Source organism: Neophocaena asiaeorientalis, unplaced genomic scaffold (genome assembly GCF_003031525.2).
Source record: "Neophocaena asiaeorientalis asiaeorientalis breed wild unplaced genomic scaffold, Neophocaena_asiaeorientalis_V1.1 scaffold13, whole genome shotgun sequence".
Classification (NCBI taxonomy): Eukaryota; Metazoa; Chordata; class Mammalia; order Artiodactyla; family Phocoenidae; genus Neophocaena; species Neophocaena asiaeorientalis.
Genome location: NW_020173734.1, coordinates 242,941 through 262,695, shown reverse-complemented (window position 1 = coordinate 262,695; position 19,755 = coordinate 242,941). Strand labels below are relative to the sequence as shown.

The following is a 19,755-nucleotide window of genomic DNA, read 5'->3' as shown; positions in this document are numbered from 1 at the left end:
ATATGCATTAAAGTCCAGAGACTAAAAAGAAGATTGTAACACTGGGCCTGAAACAGTGCAGGTACTCTATAAACATTAAGTGAATGCAAATGAGTAGACAGTTTCACTTATGGTTGATTTCAGCCACTGGAGTCAAAGGTGGCACTTTCTATAAAGTTCTCTGTTGGCATCTGTGATCGGTGGTAGACATAATTTAGCTCCATAGAGGGTGTGGAAAAAAGGGAACCCTCCTACACTGTTTGTGGGAATGTAAATTTGTGTAGCCACTATGGAAAATAGTACAGAGGTGCCTCAAAGAACTAAATGTAGAGTTGCCATGTGATTCTGCAATCCCACTCCTGGGCATACATCTGGAGAAAACTAGAATTCAAAAAGATACATGCACCCCAATGTTCACTGCAGCACTGTTTACAATAGCCAAAGCATGGAAAGAACCTAAATGTCCATCGACAGATGAATGGATAAAGAAGATGTGGCACATATATATTATACAATGGAATATTACTCAACCATGAAAAAGAATGAAATAATGCCATTTGCAGCAACATGGATTCAACTGGAGATTATCGTACTAAGTGAAGTAAGTTGGAAAGAAAAGGACAAATACCATATCATATCACTTATATGTGAAATCTGACACAAATGAACTTATCTATGAAACAGAAATGGATTCACAGACATAGAGAACACACTTGTGTTTGCCAAGGGTAAGGGAGAGCAAGGGAGGAATGGATTGGGAGTTTGGGACTAGCAGATGCAAGCTATTATATATATAGAATGGATAAACAACAAGGTCCTACTGTATAGCATAGGGAACTATATTCAATATCCTGTGATAAACCGTAATGGAAAAGAATATGAAAAAGTATGTATATATATGTATACCTGAATCACTTTGCTGTACAGTGGAAATTAACACAACAATTATAAATCAACTATACTTCAATAAAATACATTTTAAAAAAGAAAGTCTAAAATTAATAAAATTGGACAACTGTTTTGGGGAAAAAAGTAATAATTTAGCTCCATAAATGTGAATCAGGAAAAAAGAGAACACATCACTGTGGAAGAATGAAGTCAGAGGTGTTAATGGATGTGTGTGTGCAGGTAAGTTCACCTCTTTCTTCCCTGCTCCTTTCTGTTTCTCTCCCCTCCAATCTTATCATCCCCGTAATGCCATTTCAAACTGCCCTTTGTGGTTTTTCACCCGTGTCTTCTGAAACCTGGCTGCAGAGGGAGGTACAGTAGCCACTCTCCACTCCTCCCTTCCCTGGGACCCCAGATGACCAGTACCCAGATAATTCTTATTTTAAGGATATGACTCTTGACCATGCTGGGAAACATTCAGGGAATAGCAGGGCTATCACTTGCAGAAACAAATTTAAAAGAACCTAACAGTTCTCAAAAATCACCATCCTGTAGTTCTCAGTTTCACTTTGACTCTTTGACAGTCCCTAAACCAAGATCCCAATGGTCTCTCGTATTGTCCTTCATTTCCCTTCCTCTCAACATGCTGTCTTTTGAGAATCTAAGACCTGAAGATAGAAAATAGAACTCCATGAGGTGCCCTCTTGATTCTGCATGACAGTGGTCTAAGAGATTTTCAAAAAATAGTGACCTCCTATCCCCAATTCACTAGACCTCTGCCTTTCATTCAGGAATGATTTCTGTTGGTTTCGTGTAAGAACGTGTCATAGGTGAGGTTATAATTTATGTCTAGCGGTCATTCTAATATACTTCCGGGGCCTGGCCTAACATAAATACTAGTGTGGACCATCATATGATTACTTCAGCAATGCCATCCCCATGAAGAGGAAGTACACGTGTGACCACAGTGAGGTTTCTAGAAAATGCTCTTTCTTTAACTAGGAAATAATGCGGGTGAAGATTTCTTTAGTCCTAGATGAAGGGGACAGCAAATTCTTTCTGCAAAGGATCAGATAGTGACTAATTTAAGCTTTGTAGGTCATATATGGTCTCTGTTGCATATTCTTCAGTTTTTCAAACAACTCTTGAAAAATGTAAGGACTTTTCTTAGCTTTCAGGCCTTACAAATACAGATCACTGGCCAGATTTATTCTGTGAGCCATAGTTTTCCAACCCCTGTTTAGAGAGTCGGTCTCACCTCCCAAATCCATCAAAGCCCTCCACCATTTCTTGGGCTTTCCATAGTACCAGTACAGATTTATGATGAATTTACCTTCTCTGACTCCTGAAAAGGGCCTATGGAATTGATTTTTGTACATAGTGTGAGGGAGGAGTAAAGTTTCATTTGTACACATGGATACCCAACAGTACCAAGACCGCTTATCGGAAAGGCAGTCATTTCCCCATAGACTTGAAATGCTACTACTGTCATGTATCACTTGTCTCATTTAGATAGCTATGGATTTCTCACCAGTAAATATGGAGAGCAGAAGACAGTGGAACGTCATCTTTATTTTGATTTTATTTTTTATTGTATTTGATTTACAATATTATATTAGTGTTAAGTGTACATTGAACATTCTCTTGAAAGTGCTGACAGGAAAAAAAAAATCAACCCAGAATTCTGTATCCATTGAAAATATCCTTCACAGATGAAGATGAAATGTTTTCAGAAAAAATAAAACTAAGATTATTTGTCACCAGCAGACATATACTAAAATAAATGCTATAGGACATTCTTCAGGCTGAGGAAAAATGACACCAGGGGATTACACAGATCTTCAGGAGCCAACAAAGAACAGCAGGAAATTTGAATATCTGGGTAAATACAAAAGACTATACAGTTAGCACTCTCTATCCATAGGTTCTGCATCTGCAGATTTAATCAATCATGGATTGAAAATATTTGAAAAGTAAAAAACTCCAGAAAGTTCCAAAAAGCAAAACTTGCATTTGCTGTGTGCCAGCAACTATTTACATAGCATTGACATTGTGTTGCAATTATTTACATAGTATTTACATTGTATTAGTAATTTACATTTACATTAGTAATCTAGAGATGATTTAAGGTATATGGGAGAATGTGCATAGATTATATTCAAATACTACGCAGGGTTGCTACAAACCTACAATTTGTAAAAAATGCAGTATCTGTAAAGTCCAATAAAACAAAGTGCAGTAAAATGAGGCATGCCCATAACTACTTTAGCTTTGTTATAATTTGTGTTTATATAACTTTTCCACCTATTTAATTTTAGTCTATGTTCTGCAGATTTAATGTACATTAAGCATCATACGGGTGGGATTTCCTTACTTATCCATGCTGTCAATTTCTGCCTTTTAATTGGAGTTTAGTCCATTTATATTTAATATTCATATGGTTGGGTTTACATCTACCATTTTGCTCTTTTCAATTAGTTCAATCTGGTCTTTCTTCCTTTTTGCTCCTTTTGTGTCATATTTCGAATTATCTGGGTGCTTTTTGCGGTACGCAGGCCTCTCACTGTTGTGGCCTCTCCCGTTGAGGAGCACAAGCTCCGGACGCACAGGCTCAACGGCCATGGCTCACAGGCCTAGCCGCTCCGCAGTATGTGGGATCTTCCCGGACCGAGGCGTGAACCCGTGTCCCCTGCATCGACAGGCAGACTCTCAACCACTGTGCCACCAGGGAAGCCCTAAAATACCTTTTTATTCCCTCTCTTGACTTATTAGATATACCACTATTTGTGGTCAATGCTAGAGTTTAAAATATAAAACTTTTATTATATTCTACTCTCAAATTATATTATACTGGTTCAGGTATAAAATAATGGAATAAAGTTACAAGAGGGTACTTCCCTACTCAAATCTTCTGGTTTTATTTACAGATATTTTACTGCTACATGTTTTAAATATCACAATATATTGCTATTATTTTTATTTTATGTAGTCAATTTCCCTTAAGGAAATTAAGAAAATGTAAAGCCTGTTTTATATTTGCCCATATATTTACTATTTCCAAGAATCTTCATCTCTTCTTGTAGTCCAGAGTTTCCATATGTTATCATTAAAGTTCAGCTTGAAGAACTTCCTTTAACACATATATTAGAGCAGGTCTGCTGGTAACCAATTCTATCAGCTTCTGTTTGCCTGAAAATGCCTTGTTTTGCCTTAATTTTTTTTTTTTAACATCTTTATTGGGGTATAATTGCTTTACAATGGTGTGTTAGTTTCTGCTTTATAACAAAGTGAATCAGCTATACATATACATATGCTCCCATGTGTCTTCCCTCTTGCGTCTCCCTCCCTCCCACTCTCCCCATCCCACCCCTCCAGGCTGTCCCAAAGCCCCGAGCTAAAATCCCTGTGCCTTGCGGCTGCTTCCCCCTAGCTATCTACCTTACTACGTTTGTTAGTGTGTATATGTCCATGACTCTCTCTCGCCCTGTCAAAACTCACCCTTCCCCCTCCCCATATCCTCAAGTCCGTTCTCCAGTAGGTCTGCGCCTCTATTCCTGTCTTATCCCTAGGTTCTTCATGACATTTTTTTCCCTTAAATTCCATATATATGTGTTAGCATACGGTATTTGTCTTTTTCTTTCTGACTTACTTCACTCTGTATGACAGACTCTAGGTCTATCCATCTCATTACAAATAACTCAATTTCATTTCTTTTTAAGGCTGAGTAATATTCCATTGTGTATATGTGCCACATCTTCTTTATCCATTCGTCCGATTGCCTTAATTTTTGAAGGTTAAATTTTCTGGGTAGAAAATTATAGATTGACAGATTTCTCTAACAGCGATTTATAGATGGTAATCCTTTGGCTACTTTGCATCAAATTTAATATGTCATCTGTCATTGTTATAGCTGTTCTCCTCTATGTAATCAGTCTTTTTATTCAGCCTACTGTTGATTTTCTCTTTATCAGTGGTATTTAGAAACTTGATTATGTTTTTCCTTATTTTGGTTTTCTTTGTGTTATTTGATCTTCCTCAATCAGAGCATTTATCATTTTTATTTAATCTGATAAATGGTTTACTTTTTTTCTGCAAATATTTTCTGCCCTTCACTCCTGCAATTTCTCTCTTTTCCTTCACGAACTCAAAGGACATGAATGTTACTTTGTATTATCCCAAAGATCACTGTGACTCTTTCCATCTTTTTTTTAATTTAATTTTTTATTTTATATTGTAGTATAGTTGATTTACAATGTTGTGTTAGTTTCAGGTGTACAGCAAAGTGATTCAGTTATACATACACATATATCCACTGTTTTTCAGATTCTTTACCCATATAGGTTATTACGGAATATTGAGTAGAGTTCCCTGTGCTATACAATAGGTTTTGTTGATTATTTAAAAAAATAGTAGTGTGTATATGTTAATCCCAAACTCCTAATTTATCCTTCCCCCTTGCATTTCCCCTTTGGTAACCATAAGTTTGTTTTCATCTTTCCATTTTTTAGCCTTATTTATCTTTGTGCTTAAGGTTGGATGGTTATTATTATGTTTCATATTCACTGATATTTTCCCCACAGTGTTGAAAAATTATACGAATTTTTCATTTCGTATAGTTTTTCAGCTTCAGAATTTCCATTTGGTTCTGATTTTTAGTTTCTATTTGTTTATTTAATTTTCTGTTTTGCTCTCTTATTATAGTCAGATTTTTCTTCAAATCCTTAAATGTATTTATAAGAACTCTTTTATAATCCTTGTTTGTTTGTTCAATTTATTCAGTTATATCTAGGCCAGGTTCTTTTGACTAATTTTTCTTTTGGATATGAGTCACATTTTCATGCTTCTATGTGCATCTAAAGTTTTAGATTGCATACACACATATTCTTACAAACACATAAGGGAATCTTCTTCAGACTTCATAAAGACTAAATTCCTATCTCTATATCTCACACCATTGATTTATAGGAAATCAAATTATCTGACCTTCAAGATCAAACTCTCTCAGTTTACTAAGAAAAAGAAACAGAAAATGAAGGACTGTTTTCTCTATTTTATGATTACCTACAACCATAAACACATTTGGATTCTAAAGAGTGAATATGCACAAAGCAAAGTATCTGGAAGGCTTCAAAGCAAACTACTAATAGGATCTACCTCTCAAGGACACAAGGTAGATTATATGTCTATTATATCACAAAAAAGCTCGGGGGAAAAAGAATACAAGGTAGAGCCTAAGTGTTTTAATTATGCCTGTCTTAAGGATTGAACTTTTGAAAACAAACAAAGGTTACTTTTGAAATTCACAGAAAACAAAACAAAAATGTTCCCATTATAAATTTAATGAAACTGCAAGTTATAAAGGATCAGTTACCGTAAGATGCTATTTTTTTCTATAGAAATAGACGTAGTTCTATGTACATTCTGGAAAGATTAAATGTCCTACCTTTAGTGGTCGTGGAAACAAAAACTTTTGGCTAATTATTACTTAACATAAAATCCAGTGTTCTTAGGTATATTTAATGACATTTGAAGTGACCTTGCTACAAAAGATAAAAGAGAAAAGCATGGAAAAAGGAAAAATTTCTAACCACAAGAAAATCCCATATATAGATGATGTCAGTTAAAATTTATAGCCAAAAACCCCTGTCCAGAAGCACAGAAACACATACACATGCACACAAATACAATGGATATAGAAGAAAGGACAGAATGCGATAGATTGAAATATCAATTGAGTTTATGTCAGTGAGAGTATCCTCTTTCTTGTTTTATAATTGATTTATCATTTCTTTGCCAGATGCATGTATTATCATTAGAATTTGACCAAGAATAAAGGAAATGTGTGAGTATCCATTTATCCAATGCTGAGTGAAGAAACAATGACAAAAAGCTCCACCTACAGTATAACCAGGATACAACTGAAGAAAATAAATAATGATGTGTTCATCTGTGGTTGAAAGTTTGTGTGTTTCAAGCACTGTGTGAGCAAACAGGGGAGTTTATTGATGAGCAGTAGACTATATTTATTTAGTTAAATAATATCAGCTCTCATGAATGAATGGTTGTACATCTTGTTTACAACATTCGAACACATGTACCCATTAAGCTGTCCATAGTGGTTCCCTTGGGATAGGTTGATTTGGGATGAAGTATTTCCATATGTCTTTCAGAGATGTGGGTATTCTGCAAGAGTCTTCACAATGTTTGTACTATACTGTAATTCAATAGCAAATCCAGAACAAATATGTGCAGAAAAAATTATTGGTGACAACTTGCTCTGTTGACCTCAGGAGGCCTAAGGAATATGAACATACACAACAGGAGGATTGAAGAGACAACCATATTTTATAAGTCCTTGTCTGTTTGAGGTGGCATTGCTTGTGACTTGCTTGCACTTCTTTATAAATTGGCTATTGTAGCTGGACTTATTGTTAAGAAGCATGTCTAATTTTGAGAAATTCCAATCGTAAGCGGCTACTCTTTAAAAAATAACCAGTATTTCAAAGAATATTTAATGAAGTTTGGAAAGTACTCTAGCCTCAGTAAATGCAGAAAACATATTTGAACACCAGAGGTCTGAAGGAGTTTTAATTTTATTTTTTAGAATAAAAAAAAAAAAAAAAAAAAAAAGTCTTTATTCTTGTTGGGATGGAACTTCCATTACTTTTGGCCTTATGGCTTCTCAAAATTTGAACAGTTTGCCTATAGCAGGTATTTCTTTTGTAAATCTCTTGGATGATAAGGCTCTTCCTACAGGAGAATAAAGAAATTCCAAGTTCTCCAAATATTATATGTATATGAGAGTATGGAAATTGTATAAGATGATGATTTTGTCAGAACTACCTTCAGTATGCATCCAATTATGTTCAAAGAGAAATAAACATACATATTTGTACATCATATATAACCATCTATATGTCTACACATGTGTAAAAATTATATATCATATATTTTAATCATAGTGATTATTACAATAAGAATGCAATTAAACTTCACCTCTGTGTCCATATATGCATGTGTGGAGTTTGTGTATGTATATGTATGTATATATCTATATCTATACACATACATACACACAAATATCTATTGAAATTTATCTTCATACACAATAATAAGTTTATATTAAAATGGATTTATTGGGACTTCCCTGGCAGTCCACTGGTTGGGGCTCTGCACTTCCACTGCAGGGGGTACGGGTTAGATCCCTGGTCGGGGAACTAGGATCCCACATGTCGCGTGGTGCGGCCAAAAAAAAGAAATGGGATTCATTCATGTGTCATCATTTGGATCATCTTTTCACTTCTGTTTCCTGGGCAGTTTGTCATGTCATTGTCATAAAAAATTTGCAAGACTTAATTTTTAATAAGTAAATAAATAAACATTGATGAAATATTATTGATGACTATAAAAAAATATGAATGCTTTACCTTGACTCTTTGATAGAATACACACCTGGATCACAATATTAGAGTGATGTAGACACAGACTTTATTTATACAGTAATGTAATCTGTTCTTATATTTTCTAATAATAAAATGTTAAGATTAAATTTTAGATAAAAAATATAGGTTAAATTTTTGAGAAGGGGGAAAACCCTATATTTTCTGAGGCATACATGTATAGTTGTCATTCAATGTTAGTTTTAAGACTATATATATATCATGTTAGCATAATAAAGACTAGAAAACGTAGATCTTCAAGTAATGATGGCTGAGGGGTGACATCATAGGCATTAAATTTCGGTTAAATAAGTGTCTTATGAACTGAACGTTTCTCTTTTTTTAAAATAAATTTATTTATTTATTTTTGGCTGCACTGCGTCTTCGTGGCTGTGTGCGGGCTTTCTCTAGTTGCGGCGAGAGGGGGCTACTCTTCGTTGCAGTGCGCGAGCTTCTCATTGTGGTGGCTTCTCTTGTTGTGGAGCATGGGCTCTAGGTGCGCAGGCTTCAGTAATTGTGGCATGCAGGCTCAGTAGTTGTGGCGCACAGGCTTAGTTGCTCTGTGACATGTGGGATCTTCCCGGACCAGGGCTCCCCTGCATTGACAGGTGGATTCTTAACAACTGCGCCACCAGGGAAGTCCCTGAACTGAACATTTCTTCATTAGGATCCTAATATTTTTGGCGAATGTAGTGATCAAGAAGCTCTCTGCCAATGTTTTATTTACTAAAAATCAGGCCTTGCAAATTTTTCATGAAAATATGATCCAAACCATGACGTACAAATAAATCTCATTTTAATGTAAACTTGTTTTGTATGAAGCTAAATATACATGTATGTATGTGTATATTGAAATGAGTGCATGAGTGTATGGAAAAAGTTTGTATGGGCATGTTAAAAACATAATCCAAATGTTTTTATCAAAGGTACTAACAAGTACTGTTTATGACAATGCTTTACTCTTGACCAGCACGCATTTATTTTCTGAATCCTTTGCAAGCACCATGTCGTATTTACGTATGAGAAAATGCTATATGACTGATCCCTAAGATATAACCAGTGAAACACACACACACATTAAAATTGTAGGAAGCCACTGAAGGCCCTATAATGATGTAGGAATGTGCCTGTGTTCCAATGTTAAATGATGAAACCATGAGGCCAAACCATGTCTGTCCCCTCTGACTGGAATTTGTACATATTTGAGTATGTGTATCATTTCACATGGGCACTGTATAATATGAAGTCTTGAGAACTATCTAACACTTATCTTAGGCTTCCAGACAAATAGCTGCCTCTCCCTAAATACACCCAAGGACTAGTGCCAGGCCAGTAAATGGAGGAGGACTGCCAGGGAACCTGGGAAATGAGCCAGGTCAAGAACCACAAGTACTAGTGCCTAGATTTGCTCTTCTCCAAGCCCTTAGGTGCAAACATTTTCTTTTCCCCCTTAGGCCTGGATCCCGGAGGTTTGCCTCTTGATATCCCAAGACGGTTTGGTAACAAAACACTTGAGATATAATGCTGAGTGAAGAAAAAGTAGAACTGCAAAGACTAGGTAAGTGGAAATTGAGTTCTTGAACCGAAAAGTTGCCTGAGGAGAGAGTAGGTTTAGGCCTCAGTTTGATTGCAGATGTAAACCAAAAGCAAAATCACAATAGCGTGAGCATGTTTCTTCAAACTGGGCAAGAAGCAAGGCAGCCATATTTCTTCCCGCCTGTGTCTCTTGGTCACAGTTTTTTCACACCCGACGGGCGGGAGAAGAGGGCATGGGGGCAGTGTTAGGTAGAATTTCTGGAGCAATACTGCCATCGTGAGGAAGTCACTGGAAGAAGTCCCAAGGTTTCCCCTCTGAAAGGACTTTTACTTTGGAAAGGTCCCTTCTGGAAGGTGAGGAGGCTGAAGGGCCGGACCACCAGCCAGAGCTTGATGTCTGCTCCAGAAGCCAACCAGGAGCTAAGGTGGGGTTCAGGTGTAGGGGCTGGCCTTTGGGGAGGCAGAACAGCCATCAGCTGCCAGGAAGTCCAGGCACAGGAAGTCGTGGGGTGGGGTCTTTGTATTCTGCCGGGGTAGGCGGGACCAGAGGAAGCGCTAACAAAATACTAAGCCTGTGGGTAGTTTTCTTTCTCCCTGCCCCTCAGAGCACGTGGTGTTCCCTTGCTCTGGGACCTGGGCCCTTTGTGGTAGCAGAGTCAGAGCACAGAGGACAGGACAATTCCTGGGGGCTTATAGCAGGACGAAGTGTGTTGCCGGAGGTCTCAGGTGCACCCAAATTGGAGCTGAGAGGGACTGAAGAAAAGTGGGACCACCCAGCCAAGCCAAGAAGGGTTACCACTTCTGCTCTGAGAGCAGATCTCGCACAAACAGATGGGAAGCAGAAACAAGGGGAGAGGATTGAAGATGAACCCACGATTTAAAAGTTCTTGTCTGCAGGAGGTGGCATTACCTGTGACCTCACTTCACTTCTTCATACATGGCTGTTGTAGCAGGTACACTGTAAAGAAGCATGATTGTTTCTAGAAATGCGAAAACAGGTGGCAAAGATTTAAAACATGTCAGAACTCCAAAGAATATTTAATGATGTTTTAAAAAGCATTCAGGCTGCAAAGTAGGAAAACTTGTTTTAATGCTCAAGGTAGAAGGGAATTTGAACATTGTTTTTTAAAAGTACATACATGTGCAAAGTGAAGAGAGAAAAATGCATGGCAAAGATGTTTTAAAAGTGGTTATTTCTTCTGATTGAGGTACCAATTGTTTTCTACTTTATAATTTCTCAAAACTGAACGCTTTGCCACTAGGTATAACTGTTGTAATCTCTTGAAATAGAAGGGTTTTCTACAGTAAACTATAAAACATTTTCAAGCGCTCAGAAATATATATTGATGTGCAAGTATGCAAACGGTATAAGGTAGTGCTGAGGATTGTGTAAAACTACAGCCAGTATGTGTCCAATTATGTTTAGAGAGAAGCAGACCTGTGTGTATTTGTATATGTGTGTGTAAACATTTATTTTTATATATATGTATATGTTTATACACATACATATATATAAACATTTTTAAAAGCTGCATATTTAAAATCATGGTCAGTGTTATAGTGAGTATGCTTTTCAACTTGAAATTCTCAGTTGACATTTATATCCATATTTATATTTATATAAAGCAAGGCATTAATGAAAGATTATAGCTGCATGTGAAGGGTGTGAGTGCATCCTCCTTAAATTAAAGTCTTCTTAGGTTACACATCTGGGTGATGGAATTTGAGAGATACCAATTTCAACCTTCAATTATTGAATTCTGTTTTCGTTCTTTACAGGCTTTAAAGAAAATCTTAAGGTAAAAATTGGGTGTAAATGTTGAGTAGTATAAGAAAAGAAACCCTAATGTTCTGGCTCATGAGTATCCAGTGTCTGTTCCAATACTAGTTTTAGAAAAAAAAAAATTTGTACATGTATGTCATTGTATTAATGATCAGGTAAGGCAAATCTCAAAATCAAGATTCCTGAGTGGTGGCATTATTGGTATTTTAGGTCCTGTATATGCATTAAAAAAAGATTAAGTGAGAACCTAATTAATATTATTTAATTAATGGGTCAATCGAGTAGTTCTTTGCAAGTGTTTTATTGTCTAAAATCCAGGTCTTGCAAATGTTTCATGATAATTTCAAACTACCCAGGAATCAGAAGTGAAAATTTGGGATCTAAGACAGCATGCATATATAAATCCAATTTAAGTGTAAATTTGTTGTAGTTTATGACCATAAAATATAGAACTGTGTTGTGTGTGTTGAAAGAATGGAAGTAAATGTGCAAAAGGTTATTAGTGCTTAATACAGACTTTCAGACAACACTTTTACTCTCGATCAGATCGGCACATGGTTATTTTCTAAACCCTTTGCAAGCACCATGTGTTAGTTGCTTATGAGAAAATGAAGAAGACTGATCCCTACGAGTTAATTAAGTAGCATACACATAGATAATAATAAAGTCAAAGGAAGCTGTTGAAGGTCATAATCCCATGCATGGGAGCACTGTTGTGTTCCAGTGTTAAATGATGAAACCATGAAACAAAATCCTGTCCCTTCTGGCTGGAATTTATATACGTTTGAGTGTCTGTGTCACTCCACGTGGAACAGTGTGTGGAATTCAGACTCGAGAGCTATCTGGACCCTCCTCTTAGGGTTCCAGCCAAATAGCTGCCTCCCAGTCAACACAAGGCCTAGTGCCCACTCAGAAAGTGGAGGACTCCCAGGGAACCTGGCAGTGAGATCAGTAAAGAACCGCGTGGCCTAGCGCTTAGACTTGTTCTTCTCCAGGCCCTTACGTCCACCATTTTCTTTACTCTTAGCCCTGGATCCCTCAGAATTGCCCATTAAAGCAAATAACAAGGGACAATGTTGGGGATTAAGGCAGAGCGAAGAAGAGAAGACCGGCAAAGGTTTGGTAGAGTAGAAATGAAATTCTTGAAAAGAAAACATGGATGATGAGAGTAGGTGGTTTAGGCCTCAGTTTGATTTATCAGGGAAACTAGCAGCAAAAACATGTCTGTTTGAGCAAATTTCCCCCCCACAGGGCGATAGCGAGGCAGCTTTTTTCCTGCCTCCTTTGTGTCTTGGTGGCTTTTTCAGATTGAATGGGCAGGAGTAGGCCTGGGGTGGGTGGGGGTGGGCTGGGTTAATTGGCTTTTCCAGAGCAATACTGCCACCTAGAGGAAGTAGTCTGACGAAACCTAAAGCTGTTAGCACTCCTGTGAGGCCTAGAAGTTGAGAAAGGTTTGGTCTTTTGTGAGGTTGAGTGGAGGCTGGCTCTGAGCTGGGCCTCCTTCACTTCAAATCTGAAGCATTTGGGTCTAGATATCCTTGAGGGTGTTCTTGGTTAAGGGCAGCCAAAGAAGATTTGGAGACATTTGAGAAAGCATGCCCCAGTGGTCAAGTATCCTATGAAGATGTAAGGTGGCCTCTGACCTCTTCACCCTACTTCAGCTAAGCAGATAGCAAAGAAAGCCTGTAGCAGATGAACTAAGCTGCCTGATTGTTGTAACAATTTGACTTGGTCATATGCTACACTGTGTACAGACAGTGACCCATATCTGCAGTTAGAATTGAGTGTGACAGAATTCCCTAGACCTGGAATTCTTCGTGCTCAAGAATTTTCAGTTCACACATTTTGGTATGCATTAAGAGACTACATTTGGCCAGGAAGTGGATGGAAGCCTAAAACAACAGCACCTTTCTGAGTCTCAGGAATTCAAGCATGATACCATGACCCAGTAACAGGAGATTGTAACTCTTGCCAACCCTAACTACTGCTTAACCATTGATACTCATCTCAGATCAAAAGCTGTTTCAGAATGAAAAGTCAACAAAAAAAAAACCCACCCAGTAGGAAATGTGGCAAAGGAAAGAACAGGCACTTTCCAGGCAATAAAAGGCCATGCAACACAAAAGTCTTTCTAGTAGAGATTCTCAAATTCACCAGTACCAAAATAAATTGCAATTCCACCTGTTCTCCTTATAACCCTGAGCAAGCCACTGAAAATAAAGCCATTAATATCACCCAGTTTGTGTAATGATTTGTAGAATTGGACAACCTCCTAACCAGGTGAGAAGCATTGTCAATTGGCTCAACTCTTTGGAGGTCAGTTGGTCAGCGTTGGTTAATCTTTCACAGGAGAATACCCTTTGTCCAGAGACTCTGCCTCTCAAAAGTGATCACACAGCCACGCTCCCACAGGAAAGCAGAGAGGTGGAGCCAGGGAGGATCACTGAGTTTTCCTTTATAAGAATGGATAGTGAGGAGGGGCAAAGGGTCCATTTTCTGGGTTCAGCTTCAGCAAGTTCAGCTAGAGCAGGCAGTCTTCGTCAATCTTTGGAAAGACTGAAATCCATTCTCTTGAGTCCTTCTCAGGAGAGATGTCCAAAAATTTGATTCAGGGGAAAAAAGCAAAGTGTTGAAACTTCGGGATCAAACCATCCTAGGTGTCTAATACAAGGAAAATGAAAAGCAAAAATAAAGTCTGTCTTTTTCTACTTATTACATACATGGTTAATTCAAGTCGAACACATAAACACATGTATTTTAAAAAGTGAATAGGCACAAGGGAAGTATCTAGAAAGTGTACAACCAAACAACTGACAGTGTCTAACTTGCTAGAGTGATGTTTCCAATGGCTTGCCTTCAAGTTTTAACTTTCTACTTGTCTGAAGTCTTGAAGTGTTGAAAGCAAGAAAAGCTTGCATTTGAAATCTTTTAAAAAAGAAACGAACGTTATCCCAACATGCAATTAAGAAAAGAGTGTGTTACAAGATCTATTTTTCTTTTAAATATGTGCACAGGTCTATGTATATGCAGGATTTAAAGGCCTCACTCTTAATTGTTATACAAACAGAATGGCATTTCTAAATCGTGCTTAACAGAAAATCCTGTTTCTGAAGCACATTTAAAGTCGTATGAAGAGGCGTTTATAAGACCTAAGAAAATGATGATAGAAGGAAGCAACTCAAACTGTAAGGATATTCCATATGTATCATGTAAGTCAAAATCCATACTAGCAAACTATGACAGCCATTACACAGGTGCCCACACATGTATAATTATATAATAACTGTAACATAAGAGCAAAATGCAGTAGATCAAACATCAATGGTGTATCTACTGAGTTCCTGTGACTTAGAGTATCATTTCTTTTTTTTTCTTTTATGAAAACAGATATTACTTTTTAAAACAATTTTTCTTAATTTTTAAAAAAGTTTTTATTGGAGTATAGTTGCTTTACAATGTTATGTTAGTTTCTACTGTACAGCAAAGTGAATCAACTATACATGTACATATATCCCCTCTTTTTTGGATTTCCTTTCCATTTAGTATCATTTCTTTATTGCTTTATATTTCGTCAAATTACTGATTCATTTCCAGATGCATGTTATTCTTATGATTTGATCAATAATAAAGGAATGCTATGAGATTTAACCATGAAAAACTATCATATTGCTCATGAATAGTTAATGCTATTGGCAATTGCCCACTGTCCACTGTTGACTCAAAAATTCAGGGCACCAAACTCCATGTACAGTGTGACCAAGATGGGTTTGAAGAAAAGAAATGGAAATGTTTAGTGTGTGTGTGTGTGTGTGTGTGTGTGTGTGTGTGTGTGTGTTTAGCATTGTGCTGAGGAATATAGGGAGTATAATGATGACATGTAGGCTAAATCTATTTAGCTCTTGAGAATAGTTCTATATCACTTTTATTAAATTTAAACCAACATACTCATCAAGCTGCTAATAGTGGTTCCCTTGGGAAAGAAGGATTTGGGATAAAGTGTTTCTATTTGTTCTTCATAGACTATGTATTTCAAGAAGCCAATAATATATTTGTAATTTGAGAACCAATTCAGAACAAATATGTACAGAAGAAATTATTAGCAAAACTTAATTTGGTGGCCATTTGAGACCTAATGTATTTATATCTCTAACTGATCACAGAAAACAAGAGCATTTGAGACACCCATATTTTGGAAATCCTTGTCTGCTTGAATGGGCATTACTTATGCCCTCACTGCACTTTATACATGGCTGATGTACCTAGTAATTTTGTAAACAGGTATGCTTAATTCTAAGAAATGCAAAAAGATGGGGAGGCACCTTTAGACATATGAAGTATTCCAAGGAATATTTAACGATGTTTGCAAAGAACTCAAACTATAATCAGTGAAGAAAACATATTTGAACACTTGAGGTACAAGGGAACTGGGATTTTAGGCTAAAAAATATATGTGCACAGGAAACATGTAAGAATGTATGGCAGAGATAGTTTAAAAGTTATAAACTTTTGGGGCTTCCCTGGTGGTGCAGTGGTTGAGAGTCTGCCTGCCAATGCAGGGGATATGGGTTCGTGCCCCGGTCCGGGAAGATCCCACATGCCGCGGAGCGGCTGGGCCCGTGAGCCTTGGCCGCTGAGCCTGCGCGTCCGGAGCCTGTGCTCTGCTACGGGAGAGGCCACAACAGTGAGAGGCCCGCTAAAAAAAAAAAAAAAAAGTTATAAACTTTTGACTGAGGTGCCATTTATTTTTGGCTTTAAAATGTGAACAGATTGCCAACAGATGTCACTCTTTTAATTGCTTGGAAGAGAGACCTCTTTCTAGAATAAAATGTAAAGAAATTTCAAGCTGGGTAAAATATATACTGACACGAGACCACACAATTTACATACGGTTATGCAGAAGACTTTGTGTAAAACTACACCCAATAGAAATAAAATTATAATTAAGCAGAAACAAATGTGCACATGTATATATATGCATAACATATACCTCATACATACTGTATATTCAATATATAAGTAGGGCAATAAAAAGCATTTTTAATAAATTATTTATAAAAATGAGGACTTGCAAATTTTATATAATAGTCTTAAAATGCCTGGGAATCAGGAGTGAAAATTTCTTATGGAAACCATAATGTACTAACATTCAGTTTTTGTTTTTGTTTTTCCTTATGGTTTATTTATTTTAACATCTTTGTTGGAGTATAATTGCTTTACAATGGTGTGTTAGTTTCTGCTTTATAACAAAGTGAATCAGCTATACATATACATATATCCCCATATCTCCTCCCTCTTGCATCTCCCTCCCACCCTCCCTATCCCACCCCTCTAGGTGGTCACAAAGCACCGAGCTGATCTCCCTGTGCTATGCGGCTGCTTCCCACTAGCTATCTGTTTTACATTTGATAGTGTATATATCTCAGTGCCACTCTCTCACTTCGTCCCAGCTTTATTCCTGTCCTGCCCCTAGGTTCTTCGGAACCATTTTTTTTTTAAGATTCCATATATATGTGTTAGCATATGGTATTTGTTTTTTTCTTTCCAACTTACTTCACTCTGTATGACAGACTCTGGGCATATACCCTGAGAAAGCCATAATTCAAAAAGAGTCATGTAACATTCAGTTTTAATATAAATTTATTGTTGTGTTTGAACACAAATATAGAACTCTGTGTATTGAGGAGTGGAAAGACATAATCCAAAAGGTTATCAGTGGTCGTAAGCTTTATGGCAGTGCTCTGCTCTTGATCAGCACATGGTTATTTCTGAATCCTTGGCAGGCACATCTTATTAATGAGGAAATGGTTTTAAAACTGATCTCTAATGGACTAGGTTATCTGAGTAACCTCCGATTAGAAGATATATATATATCTTCTATATATACACACATATATCCTGCCATGTAGGGCATTGTATAGCATTTAATGGTGAGAGCTATGTGGACCCTCTTCTTAGGGCCCCAGTCAAATTGCTGCCAACAACTCAACATACAGAACCTATGTCTTTACCTAGAAAATGTAGGAAAATTACTTGAGAGCCATAGAGATGAGCCAGGCAAGGACACGTGGATATGTAGAGATGCCCTCCTGGTTGAATTTTCAGCATCTTATTTTTCTGTTTAGGCCTGGATCCCTGAGACTTACCCACAGAAGCAGACAACTTGATAACTTGGGAAAAGGCTGGAGATATAATGTGCTGAGTGAACAAAAACAGAACTGTGAAGACGAAGCCTAGTGGAAATTGAATTCTTGTGAAGAGAAGACGCCTGATGAGGGTGGGTAGTTTTAGGCCTCAGTTTTCAGATGAAAACCAAAGCAAAAGTACAGCAGTGAGCAGGTTTTCTCAAACTGGGCAAGATACTAAGTAGCCATATTTCCTGGTGACTTGGCCTCTTGGTTACATTTTTTTCTAACAGGATGGGCGGGTGAAGAGGGCTGAGGGGACAGGGAGGAAAATACTCGTTGGCATAGATGGTGCACTACTGCCATCGTGAGGAAATAGTTTAAAATCTACCTACACCGGCATTGCTTTCTTTGCGTGAGGACTTTCAGTTTCGAAAGAGCCATTCAGTGGAAGGGCTTCTTGAGCCCTGGTCCCAAAGTGGGCCTCCCTGTCTTCTCTGAGTTATTATAGGAGTTCTGGCCAAAGTCCTAATGCTGGTATGACAAAGGTGAGGTCCAGGTGTAGAAGCTGGCCAGTGGGGCTGCCTGGACTGAGCCATCAGCCGCAAGGAAGTCCCAGGACAGGAAGTTGTGGGGTGAAACTGTCAAGTAGTTAAAAATGGACTTATACACACATAAAAACACATCAGTGCTCAGACTCCTGAAGCTGAAGATAAAGAGAAAATTTAGAGGACAGCTGGATACAAAGACAAGATATTCCCTGGAGAGGAACAAATATAAGATTTATAGTAGACTGGACAAGCATTATGCAAGCTATAAGGAAACAGACTGGCATCTTAATGGTACTGAAAACAAAACAAAACAAAATAAAAATAAAATTATCAACCCAGAATTTTATACCATCAAAAATGTCTTTCAAAATAAGGAGAAAAACAAAAGGAATGTGGTATCAGACAGACACCCAAGATTGACCCAAAGAATCAGAGATCTAGAGAAATAGTTAAAATGAAAGTAAATACAAAAGACATTTTTCCTTATTTCTAATTGTTTTAAAATATATTTGACTATTAGAAAAATAGTAGCAGATTTTATTTTATTTTTATAGTAAATTTTATTTTATTTATTTATTTTTAAAAATTTATTTTATTTATTTTATTTTCGGCTGCATTGGGTCTTCATTGCTGCGCACGGGCTTTCTCTAATTGCGACGAACAGGATCTTGTGGGATCTTCCCGGACCAGGGCTTGAACCCGTGTCCCCTGCATTGGCAGGCAGATTCTTAACCACTGTGCCACCAGGGAAGCCCAGTAGCATATTTTAGAGGTATAATGACAGCACAAAAGATGGGAAGCAAGACCATATTGTCATAAGGTTCTTACAGTATATGAGAAGCGATACATTATTTGAAATTAAACTGGGATTAATTACATATATATTTTTTAAACCTGGGTCAACCACATACAAATTTGAAAAGAAGTATAACTGATGAACTAATAGTGATAAAACTGGAATCATAAAAAATGCTCACTTGACCCACTAGAATTTCAGGAAAGATGAAAAAAAGAACAAATAGAAGACAACCAGCAAAATGATAGATTTAAATATTTCCATATTAATAATTACATTCAATGTAAATGATCTAAATAATCTATTTAAAAGGCAGAGATTTTCAGATTGTATTAATAAAAGTAAGAACCAAGTATATTCTGGCTATAGGAAATTCACTTGAAATATAAAGATATTGATATGTTAAAAATAAAAATGATGGGATAATATATACCAAGCAAACACTAATCAAAAGAAAGCCATAGGGCTTCCCTGGTGGCACAGTGGTTGAGAGTCTGCCTGCCGATGCAGGGGGCACGGGTTCGTGCCCAGGTCTGGGAATATCCCACATGCCGCGGAGCGGCTGGGCCCGTTAGCCATGGCCGCTGAGCCTGTGTGTCTGGAGCCTGTACTCCGCAATGGGAGAGGCCACAACGGTGAGAGGCCCGTGTACCGCAAAAAA

At 37.4% G+C, this 19,755-nt stretch overlaps 1 long non-coding RNA gene across 1 annotated transcript; it reads left to right on the top strand.

Moving 5' to 3' along the window:
• The first annotated feature begins 522 nt into the window (after positions 1 to 522).
• LOC112403624 (uncharacterized) lies at positions 523 to 6,862 on the top strand. Its single transcript, XR_003003942.1, has 3 exons — positions 523 to 580; positions 5,833 to 6,037; positions 6,665 to 6,862. It is a non-coding gene; the product is annotated as an uncharacterized LOC112403624 (long non-coding RNA).
• Positions 6,863 to 19,755: the final 12,893 nt, after the last annotated feature.